Source organism: Electrona antarctica (genome assembly GCF_951216825.1).
Source record: "Electrona antarctica genome assembly, chromosome: 8".
Classification (NCBI taxonomy): domain Eukaryota; kingdom Metazoa; phylum Chordata; class Actinopteri; order Myctophiformes; family Myctophidae; genus Electrona; species Electrona antarctica.
This window is the reverse complement of record NC_136789.1, coordinates 7,146,863-7,167,528: the sequence shown is the minus strand read 5'-3', so window position 1 is coordinate 7,167,528 and position 20,666 is coordinate 7,146,863. Positions and strand designations below refer to the sequence as shown.

Genomic DNA, 20,666 nt, shown 5'->3' with positions numbered 1-20,666 from the left:
ACAAGTTGCCTGAGTGCTCTGTTGATAACTACAGTAAAATCCTCAAATGTATCCATTTGTAACTCAGAGTGTACAAATGCAGTCAAATGGATCTGTTACATTTGTACACCGTCGACGTGTTAACCATCCTAATCTAGACTTATTAAACTGGACCTGAGTTGGCTCTGTACTTGCACCGCTTCTGAAGGGCCGTCCAGTCCACATTAAGCACCATAACTATAAATACATTGTTTTCAAAATCATTATAACTCAAATGGATGGCAGAGAGTCCACACACCACAACGATAAGGACAACAGTGATGAATTATATAGATATACTGTACACTACAGTAGTTATCGTTATAGTGCTATAGGTATGGATGGCCCTTTAGAGAGTAAAAATGGACCAGACTGAATATACCAACAAGACTGAAACTCATTGGTGCCCCAGACTACAGCACATATCAAGTGGGTGACAAATATCCCATAATTGGATCATTCATCATTTCCAAACACATCTGCTTTGAGTAATGGGAAAACTAATCAGCAGAAATGATACAGAGAAGACTCCACGCCAGCCTGGGGAAGATTTATGCTGGAGTGAATCAGGACTCACGCCTGGGCTTATTGATTGTTTAGTCTAAATGGTTTTTCATTTAATCACGCCAAAGAGTCAAAATGGTGCTGTGCCAGTTAGGAGAGTGGAACAGGTGTGATGGAATGACCCCGGGGTGGAGTCTCTGTCCACTTCATGTGAGAAACAAAGTTTTTCCTTTTTCTTGCCTTACGCATCAAAGTTCGGTGGAGCTTCAAATCCAGCTTTGAGTGGTTATAGTGTTCACACGGATTGCGTCACAAGAGTGAGGGACACTTATCCGGTAAAGCCAGTCTGAGTAGAAAGTACAGTTCATAGAGGGACTTAAAATAGATACCAGCCATGTCATACCGGCCGTGATACACGTTCCTCTGTCCAGAGGAGAACTTCGCATTCAGCACTTTCGTTTCAAGCCTGGGGTCTTTAAAAAAAAAACGTTCTGTTTATTACATTTTAGTTTTAGTTTTAGTTTTTTATAATAAACAAAGAAACAGGCTGAGAAGGATAAACAGAGTAACAAAAACAAAAAATACAAAGATTAAAAAAACCAACAACACACACGCAAGAAGAAAACACAAAAAAACAATACAATACAATCAATATACAAATCAGCTCATGGTCACAAAAATCATCCAGGCAATACAGGCAGGCTAGTCAGGTAACAGCTAATCAGGTTCAGTCAGGGGTACGAGTGTAAGGCCGCGGTCAACATGCAATAGAAACTTTAGGCTGCCATACTTTACTAATTTGGAGATGGAACCACGCAGTGTATATTACATTTTTTCCAATTTTAAAAAGTATAGTACATCAGGGATCCAACGTGAATGTGAGGGACTGTATGTTATTTTTCCAGTGGATCAGAATAAGACGTCTTGCCAGAAGAGTCACAAAAGCGACAAGGTCTGATTGATATTTAGGCAGGGGGATGGTTTCAGGAAGAACTGGGCTTTTTAACTTAAGGTAGCTTAACTCCCACATGTAAATGGTGCATTTATATAGCACTTTTATGCAAAGCGCTTTACATAGATTGTGCATTACATCCATCCATTCACACACCGATGGCAGAGGAAACCATGCAATGCACCAACCTACATATCAGGAGCAGTTAGGGGTTCAGCTTCTTGCTCAAGGACACTTCGACACTAACTCTGGGGGAGCCCGGGTTCGAACTGGGAACCTCACGGTTTTCCCATCCTGTTGTTCTACCAGCTACTCTACCCCTGAGCCACTGCCGCTTCACATGTTATGTCATTGAGAAGAAAAGTAACAAAATTAACCACTTTCAAGCTTCAAAAATAGAAGATCTACATACTCAAAATCTTGTGGGGAACAGAGTGGCATTCCGACGCACCGCCTTTCCGACTATGTGGCTTCCACGTGCGTCTTGTGAGCTTGTACATTTATATTGGCACTGGTTGTCAACAAACGGTCTCCCCGGCTAAATGAATGATAGTTAGGAACCAAAAATAAAAAAGAGTTAAATTAACACTGTGGATTTTACAGCGTAGATTGGGGTTTCAAATGGGGGTCCTTGAAGTGAAAAGGGTTGAGAATCACTGAGCTAGGGGAATGCTTTGCACTCATCCACAGGTGCCTTTGTTCTCAAGCTAGATGATAGTCATAAGGAATAGCAAATGTTGCTGGCAGTGCAGAACTGTCCAGTTAATGTCCATTGGTATAATTAGAACAGGATGAAGTCTTAACTTGTAAATTGCACTGCCAAAAGACGTACTGTGCAGCAATTTGAGTGCCAATTTATTATTTACTTTATTATTTATTTTCTGTGTTCTACAGCCAGCCTCTAAAATAACATCTGCATTTTGTAATAATGTGTAAACCAATTTAGTCCTATAATTTATTTTACGAGTGCACTGGACAACCTGGGTGTCCTTGACTCCTTGTTCTTTTATCTGTGATTTTAACGGAAATCAATTTTAGGAAGCCTATGCTTTTGGTCGCCTACACCCCCTTTTAGGACATTAAAAAATATGTTAAAATCATACTGTGCAACATTCATTTTAGTATTATATTTTGGCAACACCTCGTAGCCACTGGCCAGGTTGTCATTACAGCATTTGTCTATAGGGAAGGAACGCTCAGAAATGAATGCTGCAGCGGCCGATGATATTTTGGAATGTCGGAAGCAGACAAATACACACACAAAAGATAGTGTTTTAATAACGTTTAGACAAGTTGTCACTAACACACTTATGTGGAATGGATATTGTGAAAATTATGCCAGCGAAAGATTATATAAAAAATAACTTTCCTCAGTTTTCAGAGAAACTGACACCCTTTGTTATTATTGTTTGTTCATCAGTGGAGAATGATGCTAATGTTAGCTTGCCAGTTGGGGGCAGATTACATCTCAGTAGTCTAATGTTCGTTTCAACAGGGTTGCTTTATTAGATAACGGTCTTACAATATAACAGATTTGTGCATGTATCTATGGGTTTGAGGCTGGTGCTCTTTTAAACCAGTAAACCTGAGTTATACTTACTTGAATGCAGGAGTCGTGCACCCAAAATAGCCGAACTATAAGCTCACAATGTGTTGCACTGCTACATGTGGTGAGCTTGTAGATTGGCTATTTTCAGTGTGTGACTCGTCACACTGGTGCATAACTAAGAATAAATCAGGCCTAACATTTCACTAGCCCACTCTCGACTGACACACAGGCGGCAGTGCAGGCAGACTAGCACTGCAAATGCAATGCAATACAAATAAATATATTTCCAGCCAATCTGTACGCTCCAGCATGGTTCTAAAGCACGCCTTTGTTGTTGTAATACAGGAAGAACACGTTGTGTGCAAATGACTTAACCCCTTTCAGTGCTGTTTCAGACTCTTTCAAATGGCTAATCTGTATAAACACTCTCTAGTTCAATAGGCCTATGTATGTAACCTCTGTGTTTTCAGCTCCTACAGCAGCCAGGCAAACCATTGTTCTATTATGTGCTTGCAAGAATTCATCCCTGATGAAGAGACCCAGGCTGGCTAGCTACAACTCTTTTAAATGGAAATGGGGACTGAATGTACACTGTACTCTAATATATTTATCCAATTTAAGGTTTGACGTCCTCCTCTCTATGTTTTCCAGTAGTAAACACGCCGTATCCAGACAGGATAGTTCAATGGTATGCACATTTACTGTAGCTGTGTGACGTCATAGGCTATAAGCCAATGTCATGATGGTGCAGCCATACAGTAGTGTAACAAGAACTGCAAGTCGATACCCATGATTGACCAATGGACACTACAATAACTACAATGTAAACAATAAGTGGGAGAACAAGGAAGCCCATTGGATAGGACTGTAACAACATTCTTTCAGGTCACTCATTGGGAACGGTTTAAGGGGTGCTAATCAAACCAATCGATTTAATCAATTGTAAAAAAATATATATATCATAATCAATATTTGAAAGGACAACTTTTAGTTTTTTTTTGGTTTTAGGTTATTAGAGAAAGTAAAAGATGAGTTTAAAATTTTCTTCATTTGCTGCTTTCTTTAGTTTCTTTAGGGCATTCGAACATGGGGCTAAATATGTATTTTTATAAGTTTTATAGCGATTTATTTTTTATTATTTACTATACTCCTACAAGACCGCAAGAAATTACATCTGGCCACAAAAGATCACGAGATCTACTGAATGTGTCAAACTGACATATTGAGCCTATGACACACAGTGTGGCTACCTTCACATTCAGTAGATCCTGTGATCTTCTGTGGCCAGATGTAATTTCCTGGGGTCTATTAGGACTATAGTAAATAATACAAAAATAAATCACCATAATATTTTGTAAAAAGAAATACATATTTAGCCCCATGCTCGAATGCACCGCCCCCCCTGTCATAAACAGCTAAAATCCCTAAAACGAAAGAAAGCAGCAAATTTTTTTTTTTTTAAACTCGTCTTTTACTTTCTCTAATAACAACCTAAAACATGAACCTTGGTTGAAAAAAACTAAAGTTGTCCTTTAATAAAATAAAGTAATTGATTATTAATCCAATTCCTATTTTAGGCATGTCGTTATAGGCGAAAAGTAAAAAAAATACCAAAGTAAAAAAACAAAACAACGAATTATAAAATTGTTGATAAAAATAATGAATTGCGGAGGTGAAGCGGCGAACAGTCGACGCCAGCGTCCTCACTTCCCACATTCACACACCAATGGTGGCAAGCTCACACCGACCAACTCATTGGAGGCAATGTAGGGTTCAGTGTCTTGCTCAAGGACACTTCGACATGTGGACAGGAGGAGCCGGGATTCGAACCGCCGACCCTGGGATCATTGGATGACCCACTCTACCTCCTGAGCCACAGCCACCCCAGAAAGCTTAATAGACAGTGATAGCTAGTAATTGAACAGTAATAATCGCTAAGGAAATAGTCAACAGTTGCAGCCCTAATATGAAGCCACAGTTAATTTGTTATGGCTACATATATTAATGACAAACTTTGACTGCGCCGGAATGTAATGTTATTATGCCTCGGCAGCAGACAGCCATGGCCCAGGCCCCGGAGGCATTATGTTTTCAGGTTGTCAGTCCTTCCGTCCACCCGTCCCAAGCTCACGAACGGGATATCTATCCTTGAGGGAATTTCATGACATTTAGCACAAACATCCACTTGGACTCAAGGATGAACTGATTAGAAGTAGGTGGTCAAAGGTCAAGGTCACGCTGAACTCATTTCTCTCCCAATTCGCGTGAACGCAAATATCTCAGGAATGCCGTGAGGGAATTCCATGACATTTGGCACAATATGTGCACATGGACTCATGGATGAATTGATTAGAAGTAGGCGGTTAAAGGTCAGAGGTCAAGGTCACTGCAACCTCATATCCATGCCATTATTGTGAATGCTATACGCCAGGAATGCCTTGAGTGAATTTCATGACATTTGACACAAATGTCCTCTTGAACTCAAGAGTGGACTGTAGACCTGTGGCCAAGGGTCAAGGTCATGGTGAACTCACAGAACACGCTCATTAAATTCCTTCAGTCTTCACCACATATATTATATGAGTCTGGAGTCCGGACAGACGTGGATGCAAACCGCAACTGGTTGCTGGAGGCATGCAATCGCAATGTGGTATTTCCATTTTCTGCAATCAATTAACTTGTGTAACTCGTGAATGGGGGGGAAAGTGTTAAACTGACATGAAATCAGCCTGACTTTGTTAGACTGGAATAGTAGTCATATAATAGATTTAGATTTTATCACGTTGAAATACTCCTTTTTTGTAAAACAAATACTTATAAGCACAGTCAGATGTCAAACAAGGCTGCTTTTTGCTAAACCAGTTTTGGGGCAGTCAGTGTGTAATCTGCCCTATTTACTGGAATATTCAGAGAAGACAAACAAAGGTTAGATAGCCCTGCATAATGTCTTGTACATCAAAGTAGCATCCCTGAAATAGGGGAATATTCTTTGAAAAGAACAGATCTTCAAGCTCACAATGCCTTGCAATGGGATGTGTTGTGAGCTTGAAGAAGTTATTTTCGCAGAATATTCGCCTATTACAGGGACGCCGGGATTCATGGGGTTAAAAATGTGTTTGCGTGCATGATGTGCTCGACTGCAGTAAATCAGGCCACCGATGTGACATGCCCTTATCCATGAGGGTGCACTGGCAAACCCAGGCCAGGACAGACAGATGGGAGACAGGACATCATTTTATTTGGAATAAAACTGAACCTGAACTTCAAGGTAATGCCGTAGGCCTGCTTCACACGCTGGCCCATGAACAACCTTCTAGGCACCATCTGTGGAGAGCCAACAGCCACGCTTAGGCTCATCCATCCAGCAGAACACCACAATTAATATCAAGACCTGATGCATTATATTGTGACATCTTGCTGAACTGTGGTGTGGCCCGTCAAGAGTGTCCCACGTCAAATACGTCTTCACTTTCACTCCAAAAGCAAAGTGAGGAACATTTGGAGGAGGCTGCCATTAGTTCACTGTCCCTTTAAATAACTTTAAGACCTTTTTTCTCTCTTCTCTACCTCCCTCCCCTGAGGTTTATCACACTGTGGCTCTGTCTTCTCTCTCTTCTCTTTCCCTTGCACGGACACACACACAGGCGTGCACACACAGGCGTACACACACACACACACACACACACACACACACGCACACACACACACACACACACACACACACACACACACACACACACACACACACACACACACACACACACACACACACACACACACACACACACACACACACACACACACACACACACACACACAGTATATGTGTCTGCCAACTACAAAGCAGTTAAGCAAGCATCTCTTGGCTCTGTGCAGAGAGAATAAGACACTCTCATTACTGCTCTTAAAAAGCTCTGCCCTTACAAAGTCCACTGTAGACCCAGACGGCAGCACAGAAAGTCAAGGGAAAGATTCAAAGTTAAAGGTTACTCTTTTTTTCCTCCTACAACTCAATTCTGTGTGCTGCTGCTGCTGCTGTACGTGTGCGTGTGCGTGTACGTGTGCGTGTGCCAGTGTGTGTGTGTGTGTGTGCTTGTCTGTGTGGTTGATGGTTTTCTGCAGCCCCCCCCCCCCCTTCCTGTTCCTCTTTAATGTCACAGGGCTGGCTCATATGACCTTGAGCAGCAGTGTTGGCATGGCAAGCGCGAGAGCTGCCTCGCCCGCGGGCGCCCTTGAACTGGATCTGCAAGACAAAAAAAAAAAACCTTCACGCGGCCTGATAGACATCTCAGCCCCCCCCCCCCCTCTCTCTCTCTCTCCTCAGTCCCCACTTCCCCCTCCTATCCTCCCTTCCTGACTCTTTCTCCCCAACTCTTTTATTCAATCTACGTTGCTTCTTATCTGTTCCCCCGAGTGGGAAGAGATTTATCAGGATGCTGTATCTTTAACCTCTCTATCAGGCCCAAGATAGAGACGGAATTTCAAAATGTCTGACCAGCCAGCATGGATTTATTTTTAACCCCCAACCACCCCCTCGTCTGTGGTCAAGCAACCCCCCGCCCCCTCAACCCCCACCCCACCCCTCTCCCATGACATTTTGGGAGAGGGGGAGCTTTTGGAATACACCTGTGCTGTGAGCTGGCCAGCCGCATGCACCGTGCCCACTCCAGAGGTGTTGTTTACGGACATGGAATTCCAGGCCACTCTTCTCTCATTGGCACAGGGTGATCCGAAGCTCCAAAAGCAAATATCCTTATTTCTGTTGGGTTGGGGGAGCGACGACTGTGTGACACACGGAGGACGGGGAGGAGCCTCGCAGAGCCAGTGTTTTGACAAGCTGGCGAGGGCCTGCAGGGCCTTGATGCAGAGCTCTGATTTACCTATGTAAACAACACAGTCCATAGTCCGAAGTCTAAGCCCTCTGCTGCCAAATGCTGCTCTCTTGCATGAGGCCTGAACACAAGTCTACAGTAAAAGCACAAAGATAGTTTTATCAGCATGCAAACACTGCAGTTCCCGCCCACTGGCTGCGGTTTGTGCCGCAGAGTTTCAAGTAGGATCGTAAATATTTCCATTTCACTATCACCAATGTTGTTCTTAATGTGAACCTTTTCTTTACATGCTACACATAAGACGACAATACGGTATGTGTGCGTGCGTGCGTGTGTGTGTGCGTGCGTGCGTGCGTGCGTGCGTGCGTGCGCGTGCGTGCGTGTGCGTGCGTGTGTGCGCATGTCGGAGGAAACGAAGACAGGCATAGCCCCCTGCCAGTCCTCTTCATGCCTGACCTTTCAGCACGGTAATATTATCACATGTCATATGCAGCCCTGCTTGAAACCATCTGCTAGAGGCACTGTGGTGGCAGCCACACACACACAGCCACACAGCCACACAGCCAGCCACACACACACACACACACACACACACACACACACACACACACACACACACACACACACACACACCCACCCACCCCCCCCCCCCCCCCCCCAGCCCCCCAACAAAAAACGAGGAAAGAAAAAGGACTGGCCAAAGACGCTGAATACTGGTTCCGACTGGTTACAACCCAGCATGCCTCTCCTTCACATGCATGTAAAAACAGCAATAGTGAACCCCCTCCAAAAAGGGACTGTTGTGAGCAGACTCTTCAATTAGCATAAGGGGCTTTCACACAGAGACATAAAGTTCTGGGGCTAAGAATAACATTAGCGAAGGTCTGAGAGTGGCAAGGCTTCAGCACTATGGAGAGTCCAGGGTGTATGCTAACTAGAGTCTTGATTCTAATCCAGCCCCCCGCCATGTAAAGCCCCACCTCGGGATATTATATTATGTTTGTTAGTGTAACACCTTGGCTAATAGGGTTGCTTTTACAGAGAGCAAAACCAATCTGATTAACATTAGGCAAGTCTTGACACAGGGAAAAAAGAGCAAGCACGGCCGCTAACAAGCGCTAGTGTTTATTCACGGTAAGATGCCTCCCCGGCCGTCAATGAGGGCCATTTTCACATTGGAGAGGAGGGGATCTGCCGAAATCTGCTCTCTCAAGAGAGCGAGCCCTGCAGAACCAAGGAGAAGCTTACTCGGTATGGAAGGCACCACAATGTCCTGCGAGATTCATTACAGGCAGATTTATTCCACATAGTGAAATATGAGTGAGCTCCACAGTCAGAAAATTGCATTGCTCCATAAGCATACCCGATACCAAACTAAGCCCCGATTTTCACTTCCAAGGCCCTATAGCTCCCAACACCAACCACAGCAATTATTTGCTAGGAAGGGATCAAACCCTGCAGCGAGCGTTTTATCTTTCATAGAAACATGCTGGAAGACACAAAAGGATTTGAAACAGCAACAGCACCAGGCCATATGAAATCAATAGCAAAAAATATATAGTCACTGTGGATCAGTTCTTTCCTGGGGCGTAGTGGTAAAATGTCAAAAGAAAATGTTATGGGTCAAGTTTCGCACTGGATTTTTATATATTTTTAACTTAAATCTGAAGTCTACTGAAAACTGAACATTGGGATTGCCTATATGTCAAATCAATTTACAGACAGCATAGTCAATGTATAAGACACAAGAAAGGTCATCATTAAAAAACTAAAGGTGGTCTCACACAGTTTTGTCTTTTGGGCATATTTTTTTAGACCATATTTTTCAATATCACATAACAGACACGCTTCATATCACATAACAGGGCCATACTAGCCAACTATCCGTTCATTTACATCTGGCATGTAAAGTGATAAAGGCAGCTGAATAAGCATCTGCGTCGCTCATTTCCAAACCAGGGTTGAACTCGGTCGGTGCAGTAAATAACCTGACCTGAATAAAGCGGGAGTAAATCTGGGAGAGTGGGTTATATTTGGAAAATAGCAACGTGCATGTCAAAGAAAGAGAAATGTGAAAGGATCTTTTAGTTAAAAAGCTTATGTGGCTTTGGGCTTTGAGCCTGTCAGGTCTGACTGCAGTAATCAAATGCTAGTCTGGAGGGGGGTCTTATACACAGTCAAATCCTAAGAGTTAATTTCACTCTTGACAGTGTAAAAGAATTATCCATGTTTACAACCTCAGAGAGAGTTGAATTGACACTTGTGATTTTGCAGTGTAGGAGGTGCCACATTGCTTCAGAGACTCCTGGGATGCTGTAGAGCGTGTGTGTGCGTGTGTGTGTGCGTGTGTGCGTGCGTGCGTGCGTGCGTGTGTGTGTGTGTGTGTGTGTGTGTTTTTGATGTGTTGTGTGTATGTGTGTGCGTGCGTGCGTGCGCGTGCACGTGTTTTGATGTGTGGGACTTGGGAGTAAGGAGAGACCTCAGTGCTCAGCTTGGGGCGTATAATCTATGGTTCATTTGCAGCTTTTCTCCCCAGTATGACAAGCCGTTTACAAGACGTAGCCCTCTGCCTCTGACCCAGTTCTGAGTGGCTGCGTCTCGCGACAGGGCCCTGCCTCCCCATCAGGCCCCGCTCCTCGTCTAACTGACGATAACTCCTCGCCACCCTCTGCCTCTGTGAACTGTGGGGGAAAGAGAAAAAATAGGTCACCCTGACCCACTTTTCTTCCCCTCTCTCCCTACGATCGTGCGAGGAGTTCTGCAGAGCGTGATGGAGGGAGACAGAGAGAGAAAAGAGGGAGACGACGGGGGGAAAGACAAGAGCAGATGGAAGAAAGAAAATAAATGTTAAAAAAGAGAGAAAACAAGAGAGCGAGAGGGAGGGGGGCTGAGAGAGGGAGAGAGAGAAAAAAAAACTAGATTACCCCTATGAGCCCCGGTATTTTGGGATCATTCTTATCAGCGGGGCTGTATAGTATAAATCCTCCCACACTTTAATACAAACGGCCTGCTCCCGGGGGTTAAACACCCATCTACTGCTGTCACCCCGCCCCACCTCTGAGGTGAGCATTACCTCATCATTTACACCCCAACGGCGAACAAGGAAAACCTCTGCCAGTCTTTAAAACAGGCAGAGCTTCATGCAGTCATTTAAACACACACAAAGTCATGACTATGCTATCTGGTCAGCATGATTATGAGCATTTTCCAGGCAAGTGAGACATTAAGAGCCAAGCAAGCCTATAGCCAGAGGAGCTAGCTAGCAAGCATAGCATAACATTGACTATACCCAGTGAATGGTGGGAGAGGACAACTCATGATATCTCTGATCACACACACACAGCTCCCATGCAAACCGCTTCTCATTAAGCTGCATTCACTCATCCGTTGGTACTGTAATCCTTCCCTACATTTACTACACGACTCTCCTCCTTCCCTGAGTTGTGCTCACCGCAACCACCTCCACCCAACCATGTGTGAAACATCTGAATTGTACACCTCTCGGTAAAAGTATTCGTGGATAGATTGTCAAAATGCTCCTCTGACGGGTTCAGATTTGAGTTACTGTAGCTGTGCTGTAGCCTTTGTTAGCGTCCCAGTAACCAGTGGAGTGTGCCCACACAGGCACATTAGTTAGACCAGATGCTAGCTTGCACGGTGTGGTTGCATGAGTGCTGATTTGCATTAGCCATTGCTTGACACTCCCCTTTAAAAAACAGGGTAGGGCTGACCTACTGCTAAAACTCTCAGCAGTGAGTGCTAAGCCTCTGCGTGTTAATGTTGACCCAGTGCAACAGACATGTTGGTGCCTCAGAGACGAGTCATGAAGCCTGCTGCTCCACTTTTCTCTGCTGCCAGACACCCTTCAAAAAGAGGAATCCATTCCATATTGTCACCATGAAGGTGTGAGGATGAAAATATGGCGTGGGGGAAAGAGTGGGTAAAAAAGAAAGAAAGAAAGAAAGAAAGAAAGAAAGAAAGAAAGAAAGACAGAAAGAGGGACCCATTTGGCGAGGTAGAATAGCAGTGTCAGATCTCTTTATTTGGCCGAGGCTGGGGAAGGTTTTAGTTCCTGTTAAGGGTTATGTAGGTCAAGCCCTGTCTCCTCGTAAGCACCAAGGTCAACCCTGAATGGAAGGGCAGGTGGCTTAGATAGAATGAGGCCCTGGATAAACCACATTTGTCTGGCTCTTGTGCCAGTGCCAGTCTCAGGCACGTAAACAAAGTTACACAAGCTCCCTTACAGTAACCCTGGTGTGTGCATGTGTGTGCGTGTGCGCGTGTGTGTGTGTGTGTGTGTGACTGTGTGCACACACAAATACACGCGTGAAGTGATAACACCGGCTTATACAAGCTTTTGCATTCGAATTTATTACATTTAGGGAAAAACTATTTGGAAAATATATATCATGACTAGTAAGTAACCCTCCTAAAATATCTGACCGGTAAAGATTAAAATACACTAGTTAAACTGGACAAATGTCTGTGACTCACTCAGAGTCTCAAATTAACTTCTGCCAGGATGCCTATCAACTTTTATTTCTACTCCACTACATCTCAGAGGCAAATATTGTACTTTTACTCCACTACAATTATTTGAAAACTTTAGTTACTAGTTACTTTGTAGATTTTGATTATTATTACAAAACATTCATTAACCCCTATACACATTTTGGCCATTTAAAACTTGAAATGGGGCATTCTGCATGAGTACTTAAATGCATTTTTATGCCATTACCTTTGTGCTTTTTCTCAGGTACATTTTGAATTCTGGACTTTTCCTTGTAACAGAGTATTTCTGCATGCAGTACTGATACATATTTGAGTACTTTTTCCACCACTGCCTCTAGCCATCACTTTTTTCTTCACAATTAGTAACATCCCTAATTACTTTTGAAAACCCACAGTAGACTTAGTTTAAATACTTAACATGAGTTGGTTGCACTTTTGCTGGTAGCTTCACATTCACACTTTAACATTTAAAAGTAAAAGAGAGCTGAGCTAATGTTGAACCTTGATGTGAAAACAGAATTGTACAAAATGGTATATTTTTGATAGCGTCTATCAAATGTCTCTGTGTAAGCTAAGGGTGTAATCAGGAGGGCAGGGATTGATTTGCAAAATGTCAAAACCTAGAAAAATACAGGTATAAATATATAAATATAGGTATACAATTATTCTGCAATTATGTACAAGACTATAAGTGTTTACAGTATGTATACACTATTACAGTATGTACAAAATCTCATCTCCAAATGCACGTATACACTTCATGGTGATTGTGAGCATTGTGCCATTTGTGTGCCATTTGGCTCCATTAAAAACACAGCATATTAATTGTGCTTACACCAACTCTTACATTTGCATCGGTTTCAATGATGACATCCTTCATGAGGTATAAATAACAGTAAAGAATCTTAATTCAGTCTTTTGGCCAAATGGTTGTCACTGTCTCTGTCCTAAGCGGTCACATCTACTCATTGGACACCGTTCCTTCAACAACTTACATGTAATTGTGAATAAAATGTTATAACCTATTACATTGCTACCTTTATTCAAATTGGTGTGTGTGTGTGTGTGTGTGTGTGTGTGTGTGTGTGTGTGCGTGCGTGTGTGTCGTGCGTGCGTGCGTGCGTGCGTGCGTGCGTGCGTGCGTGCGTGCGTGCGTGCGTGCGTGCGTGCGTGCGTGCGTGCGTGCGAGCGTGCGTGCGTGCGTGAGTGACAACAGCTACTGTCACTGCTGATTGACTGACTATATGATTGTTATAATTTTTAATTTCTAAATTATTTCTAATTTCCCCCAAAGAACGTTTAGCTCAACTCATACAGTAATTTTCTATTACAATACATGCCTATTATTATGATTATTATGATTATGATTATCTACTCACTGTATGGCTTATGGGAAAAGCGCTCACAGTCTCTAGTTAAATTCTGATAAACCACAGCAATGCCACTTGTGTCTTCTGGAGTTTATGAGGGATGAGGCCAGGATTTACTTTAAATCAAGGCTTAATTTTCCCATATAGCCTATTACAATTGTTTACCAGTGTTCGATCCAAGCTATAGCCTCCCAGTGTTTCTGTTGTTGCCAACAACAATATCTGACATGCTCACCGCAAACAGATCACTCTGACTGATAAGGTAACAGTGCTTCTAAGTTCTTACATTGCTGGTCTGTGCCATTCACATCCGTTGCCCAAATCTCAATTGCCATCTCCACGAATAACCTAGGGGCCTAAAGGAAACACTGATTCCCTTTGACTATCCCAGTCTCAAAATAAAGTAGAAAAGGATACTCTGTGAAGCACAAATCTACGCCAGGCTGGGTTGCCTAGCCAGGGCTGTGTAAATCTTGTGTTGCAGCTGACGAGACTTGAGTTAGCTGGAAAGATACTCTGTATGTGTATGTTCGACGGTGGGCTCCCTCGAGTCCTTGCTGATGCGCGTTCCAAGTTTGAAGTCTGTGTTGGTCCCATTTATGCATGTGACTATATGGGCATAACAGTCGGATCTGTGGCTCAACACAACCGCATGTCTATATAGGGGCGTATCAGACTTCTTTATGGTTATGTCTGAGTCATCATGACATGCCTATATATGCGTATTGGGTTTGTTTATGGTTATGTTTGAGTCATAGTGACATGCCTATCCGTATCCTATATGGGTGTATCAGGTTTGTTTATGGTCAAGTCTGAGTCAGGGTGACGTGGCTATGGCCCGCCTGCCGGCCGGCCTGGCCTACCCTCCCATTAGCCAAATTTAATAAAGGATAGGTCCCTCCCACTATTTTTGGAAGCTAATAACAAGCAAAGAGTATGACAGCAATTCGCAAGCTATGAGTCGGTGGGCCACGAGGGTATTGCCAATGGGTTCCCAAATCATTGGCAAAACATTAAGATTTTAATGATAATATATATATGCATTAAAAAAAGTATATGTTGTGTACGCATATAGCACCACTATGCGGGCGATTTGAAACATTTGGGGTGGCGTGTCTTCGATGGTCTATTGGCGGTGTGCACTGCAGGGAACATTTGACGCTAACCCCGCCCACACAGTCATACTACACACAAACAGGGGAGAAAACAGAAGCATCTCCACCTCCCGGCCGGGCGGAGATAATTAAGAGAGGAGAAAAAGGCAGTGAAGGAGATATTCCCCATCATGATAAGTGAGAAATAATTCATACCTTAATCTAATCATCATACTTTGTGGAAACACTGGAATTTGCTGCAATGTGTTGGCAAAGAGATCAACTTCCGTTTATTATCTCTTTAGAAGTGTTGATATTGTAACTGCGATGCATCATGAAGTCAGAAATTAGACCAGAACATCCGCGTTATGATCAATCACGGACCCCTTTTACAGACGGACCGGATGTTGTTGTGAATGTGTGTGTAGCAGCTAACAATAGCCACACCACTCTAGAGTCGATCGACAACAACGGGAGGTAAGAATAAATCTATCGCGACTAGCGACTGGACCGCGAAGCACCGTCTAACACAGGATAATTAGACGGGATGATTTAGATTGCGAGTTATTAATGTTTTAAGATTTTCGTTTTCATCAGCTAAACAGGGGAGGGAGTTTTTCGATGACGTCTCACTCTTACGCAACACCGAGGATTGCCCAACAGGCGCTCCTAGCTGGTGGAGCCATGCGATCCGTTCTCATATCAATAAACTTCGTCTTTTGGACAATACTTCGTCCTGGGCGTCGGGCGTTATTAATAGAAAGGACAAAGAACTTCGTCCTGGGCATCAGAAGTGTTAACTGTGGAGTGGTTTTAACTGAGGGTCAGCAGTCGGAACGTGAATGCAGGCAACTGGCATGACATGAATCTAAGCCGCCAGCTCAGTTTGGACATGAATCACTCTGGTCATGAACTGACCTTTCACTGATATTGCTGGTATCAGTGATTGAGAGTTGAGATGATGACTAAACATGCTCATTTCACCACTAACATGAAACCAGGGAGGAACGTAAGGTCTGTTGTCCCCAAATTCAAATAAGGGCAGAGAGGCCATGTGACTCTATTTGACATGACCTCAACCCGGTTCGACCTTGAGAGTGATTACCCAATTGGAGAGCAGCCTGTCCAGCCCCCCGTCCACACACACACACACACACACACACACACACACACACACACACACACACACACACACACACAGACACACACAGACACACACACCCACCCCTGATGCCCTCTTAGTCATACAGGGTTGGGAGGAAGGGTGGGGTGATGTGGGGTGAAGGGTGTCACTGTCACATGATTAGATCCCCTTCTGGAGAGTTACTTAAAAAGCCTCCTCAGCAATCAGGTCAAGGTCATACACTGATCTTAGTGCCAAAGGGAAAGAGAGATTGTGTTGTGGGGGGGTGTTGGAAAGTGAGAGATAAGTGGGATGAGGACTGGTTCAATACGGGGCTACTGTACATTCAGCAGTCCTGGGTCAGAGATAACTTGAAAACACTAGCTGTCATTCTGAAATAACTGTATTAATCTCCCTGCTTAGTGGACACTTTTATTCAAAGTCATTTATGCGATTATCACTCTTGCACATCTCTTTCCACTTCTACAGCTGGATATTTACCGGTGGAATTCAGGTTAATTGCCTTTGCTCAAGGGTAGAGGTTGAGCAGTGCATGAGCCAGCAATCTTCTGGTCACCAGTCCATTTCCCTTAAGTAATAGGTCATATGGCCGCCTCCAGTCATCTGCCCATGCACTGCTCTTCGTCTCCTCTCAAACGGCCTCCCTACCATTGGGTGCCTTATAGCAGTTGTGAGAGAGCCCGGGTTCCCAGGCACAGCCTTTCAGTCAGTTTATCAAGCTCTCTTGAGGATGCACTGAATAACACCACCTCACTAATGGATTTATAAGTGGGCCGGAAGTTCACAATAGGACGTGTTTCAGAAATTGTAGAGACCGCTTGGGGTTATATGCCAAACTTCCCCCACTCTTGACAATAGCGGCATTCACAATTGATTGTAGAGATCTGACAGTTATTTGACAGGGTACTGTCACATTTATCCAAAACGCAACTCATTTAATGAATTATTGATTACATGCATTTAAAGCTGAACATGAGCGGACGATTTATAAGTGGATTCCATAACGTAACAGCTGTGGAAAATGTGTGGTCTTATCTTGCCGCCTGTTCAGATCACAGGAACAAATAGATGATTGCTTCACATGACAATCTATTCCCATGTTGACAAGTCATCTGTGTCCAGGTCAACATGCAAAAACAATTAAGAGACTTGCTGTTTTTAGAGGGAACAGAGTTGTATGTGTACTAAGTGCCTAGTCTTAGCCCTGTTTGGCCCTGCACTGGAAACTAGGCTAATGTACCGAACATCTCCTGGAACTCATGCAGCTCCTATTCTCCACTGCCACCCGCACAGGTCCCCTGTTGCCCAGCAACAATTCAGCTCATCACTAGAAGCCAAAAAGTAACACAATTACAGTTCAAACTGAAAGGATTTGGGGCGTGCAGCATAACAGCACTCAGCATAGCGTTTTCAAACTGAAAAGATGAGTATCAAAAGAATAACTAGGGAAACTCCAACCTGTGGTGCAGACATGATCTTGCCGTTGACAATGGTCACGTCAATATGTTGTTTTTTCACCTCTCCTACATACACATATGAGTCTCATTTCATGAGTCAGGTGTGTGTGTGTGTGTGTGTGTGTGTGTGTGTGTGTGTGTGTGTGTGTGTGTGTGTGTGTGTGTGTGTGTGTGTGTGTGTGTCCGTACGGTTACACAAACAATAACCCAAAGATTGACTGCTAAAGAGTGCACTATGAACTCTGCAGTGCCGCTGGGCCAGTGGCGTACCAGAGCAAGTCCGCGGGACAAAGTTTTATGACATTTATTTTTTCCCGAACACGACCCTTCTTGGGAAGCAAATAAATCTCAGGGACACAATCTCACAGCACATACTATATAGCATACCGGTATAGCGTATGCACTATGCATCCCCTGCCCCCTCCCTCTGCTGTCCTCTTCCTGTGCAATATATCCATCATTCATTCATAAATTCTGAAAAGTCCTCTTTAGTTAATTGCCTAGGAAAATTTTAATTTCAAACGAAAGCTTTTAAAAGAGAAAGATATAATTAAGTTGCTGGGATCTCTCTCTGCTCCCCCCCCCCCCCCCCCCCCCCCCCCCCTGGCCAGGAGGGGCCAAGGGGACATGTGCTGCTCTGCACTGCACTGCTCTGTGTCAGGGAAGTCATCCGCCCATGTTTAAAGCAGAATGTTACGTAAAGCCTCCCCCCTCTGCACAGGCTTACTGCACCAGACGCTGTGTCCTTGCCTGGGCTGCTCAAGGTTCCAAAAAGGACAGGCTGCTAAGAAGTTGGGAAGGACGGGGCCCTGTGATAGGCTGCAGAGGGGAGGGGGGCTGCTGCCTGTGTGACAGCCTTGGACTTTGAATTCACCACCAGACAGGCTCATGCATCAATCCCTCAACTTACAAAGACAAGCCACTAACCTTGACGAGGCCAGGGACTCTTCAGGAATGAGTGGCATTTTCACTTAGCCCCCGCGTCTCCCTTGCGCTCCCGCCACATAACCTGGTTAAAATAAGACACAGTTGAGTAACAGTCAACCTCTCTCTCCAGATATCCTACTGCAGTTCAGGCATTCTAATTGGACTTTGTGACCTGCTGTCCTAACCCTCAACCTTTAGACTTCTCAGGCTATGCTAGGGAGACTAGGAAAAATACATAGGGACCACACACAAGTACACGTTACCGAGGCCCATCACACACGACTAATCTCTGTACCTTTGTCTGAGCGAGGCATAATGTAACTTCATGCGAATCCATGTTTACAATGATCCTCCCTGGGCTGAATGATCATTATCTTAGTCCTAGTTATGTACATCGCCTGAACAGGTGACAGCACAGGTGTTGAAAATTAGCACTGCTATAATACCCAAAAAATGCATCAAGAGTAATTGTAATGTTCATGTCACATAATATTAATTAACAGCCAATTAACAGCTCCACAGTCCACAAATAGAGTGAAAACTCATTGGAAACCTTGTGCATTTCTATGAAGCCCAATTTACCATACTAGAGGGCAGCTATTGCTACGCGTCACTCACACCGACGTTGCACAGCCGATCCGACCAATATGTCTGAGTCATATATTCGGGGGCTATGTCAGAGTACCCATTGTACCCGTCTGTGTCTGTCCCTTTTATGCCCATATATGGAGAGCCCTGATGTCAACAGAATATGCCCATATATTTGAATAGCCATATATGGGCATATTGTTTGGATCGGCAATTCGGGACAACTGGATATCTGAATCCGAACTACTTTCTGGCGGGCACCGCACTCCCTTTAGTCCTTGCCACTGTGTCGGCCGAGTTTGAAGTTGGTCGGTCCCATACGCTATATGGCATATCGGTCGGATCGGTGGCTCTGTACAACCGGATCTCTGTATCTGAACTAGTTATGGCTGAGTCAGAGTGACATCAGAGGTCCGTCCGACCACCCCATAAAGTTGTATATAATCTAGAGGGAGCGACAGCCCTGCCCCCAGCTATTCATTTCAATGGAAGTTGCTCAGTGGTGTTTTGAAGCACCCGGAAGTACGCTCAGCCTCTACTTCCACATTTTTGAGGGGCGCTAGCCCCTCCTATATACAGCCTTTGTCTACACACGTCTCATATTTTCCATTGACAATGAAAGGAGAAATTAGGTCCAATGTCCGTCAAATATGACGTAAATTTGTGGCAACACAAACATTAAATGACACTGAACGGAAAATGTACGTCATATGTAGACGAGCAAATCGGCTAACCAATCACATAAATTCAGTTGTTCATGAGATGATGTATGATGATGTATAATTATAAGAGCGCCCCTCACGTCACACTGGTGTGATTTTTTTCTATTTGACCACCAACAGTTGGTGTGCTAACAAGCGCTCAATGTTAAACCCTGGGGGTTTACTCCAGCTTTGACCAGTAGGGCCGGCGGCTTCAACGTGCATGCTGGCCTGCCACCCCGCCATTAGCACATTTTTAGGATTCACACGGCCAATCTATTTTGCTCTTATGCAATACTCGTGGGGTGGGTATGACGTAAGAGAAAAATGGCCAAGGTGTGAATATGGTCAATACACAATGCAGACTCCCACACCCACAAAATAATACAGGCAGAGTCTGGCATCTACAAGTGTCTGTCCTTGTTCCTTTTGCAGTACGCCCCTACTGTCACTCACTGACATTGGCCTGCTTGTGGTGAAGCAGAGAGCTTCCACTCGTCTCAACTGCAGCAACCTGGCAGCACACTCGCCACAATGGCCAAGAACCCTTCCTACTGCACCTCTACAGCCTGGGGGCAGCAGCTCTGCAACAGGACAGAGCCAGAGTGAGAAAGAGGATGGAGATGAGTGGAAGGGAGTCAGTTCCACTCCTCTCCTCCGTCTGTGACCACAACCCAGGCAGGAGGACAGTCACCTCCTCTCTCATCACCCGGGAGGCCAAATGCATCCACCACAGCACATCTCCTTAGCCGTTACTTAACACATCAAGAGGAGAGAATGAACAGTCGGACTGGTAGGTCTGCGTCTTAGTACAAGGTGGCTCTGTGCTCCCGCTCTGCTCCATTGATCGGCACAGTTAGGCCTCACAGCTGTTGTTTTGGATGATGCTTTGTGTGGGTGACTCGCATTCGTGCAATTTATCTGGCCTGCAACACCCCCCTCTATCTTTTTCTTGCTTGCTCTGTCAATTTGTGAGTGATTTCTGCAAAGTCTTCAAATAATTCACAGCAATTGCAAT

The 20,666-nt window shown here is 44.3% G+C and overlaps 1 protein-coding gene across 2 annotated transcripts in view; it reads right to left on the bottom strand.

Annotated features, from left to right (window-relative positions):
• Positions 1–20,666, bottom strand: part of nrip1b (nuclear receptor interacting protein 1b) — a 43,113-nt gene that overhangs the window by 18,284 nt on the left and 4,163 nt on the right. The window contains exon 2 of one of the 2 annotated variants that reach the window (XM_079508283.1): positions 18,360–18,441. The exons of the other annotated variant lie outside the window; for it this stretch is intronic. The gene's annotated coding sequence lies outside the window, so the exon portion shown is untranslated. The remainder of the gene's footprint in view (positions 1–18,359; positions 18,442–20,666) is intronic. 2 annotated transcript variants of the gene reach the window in all.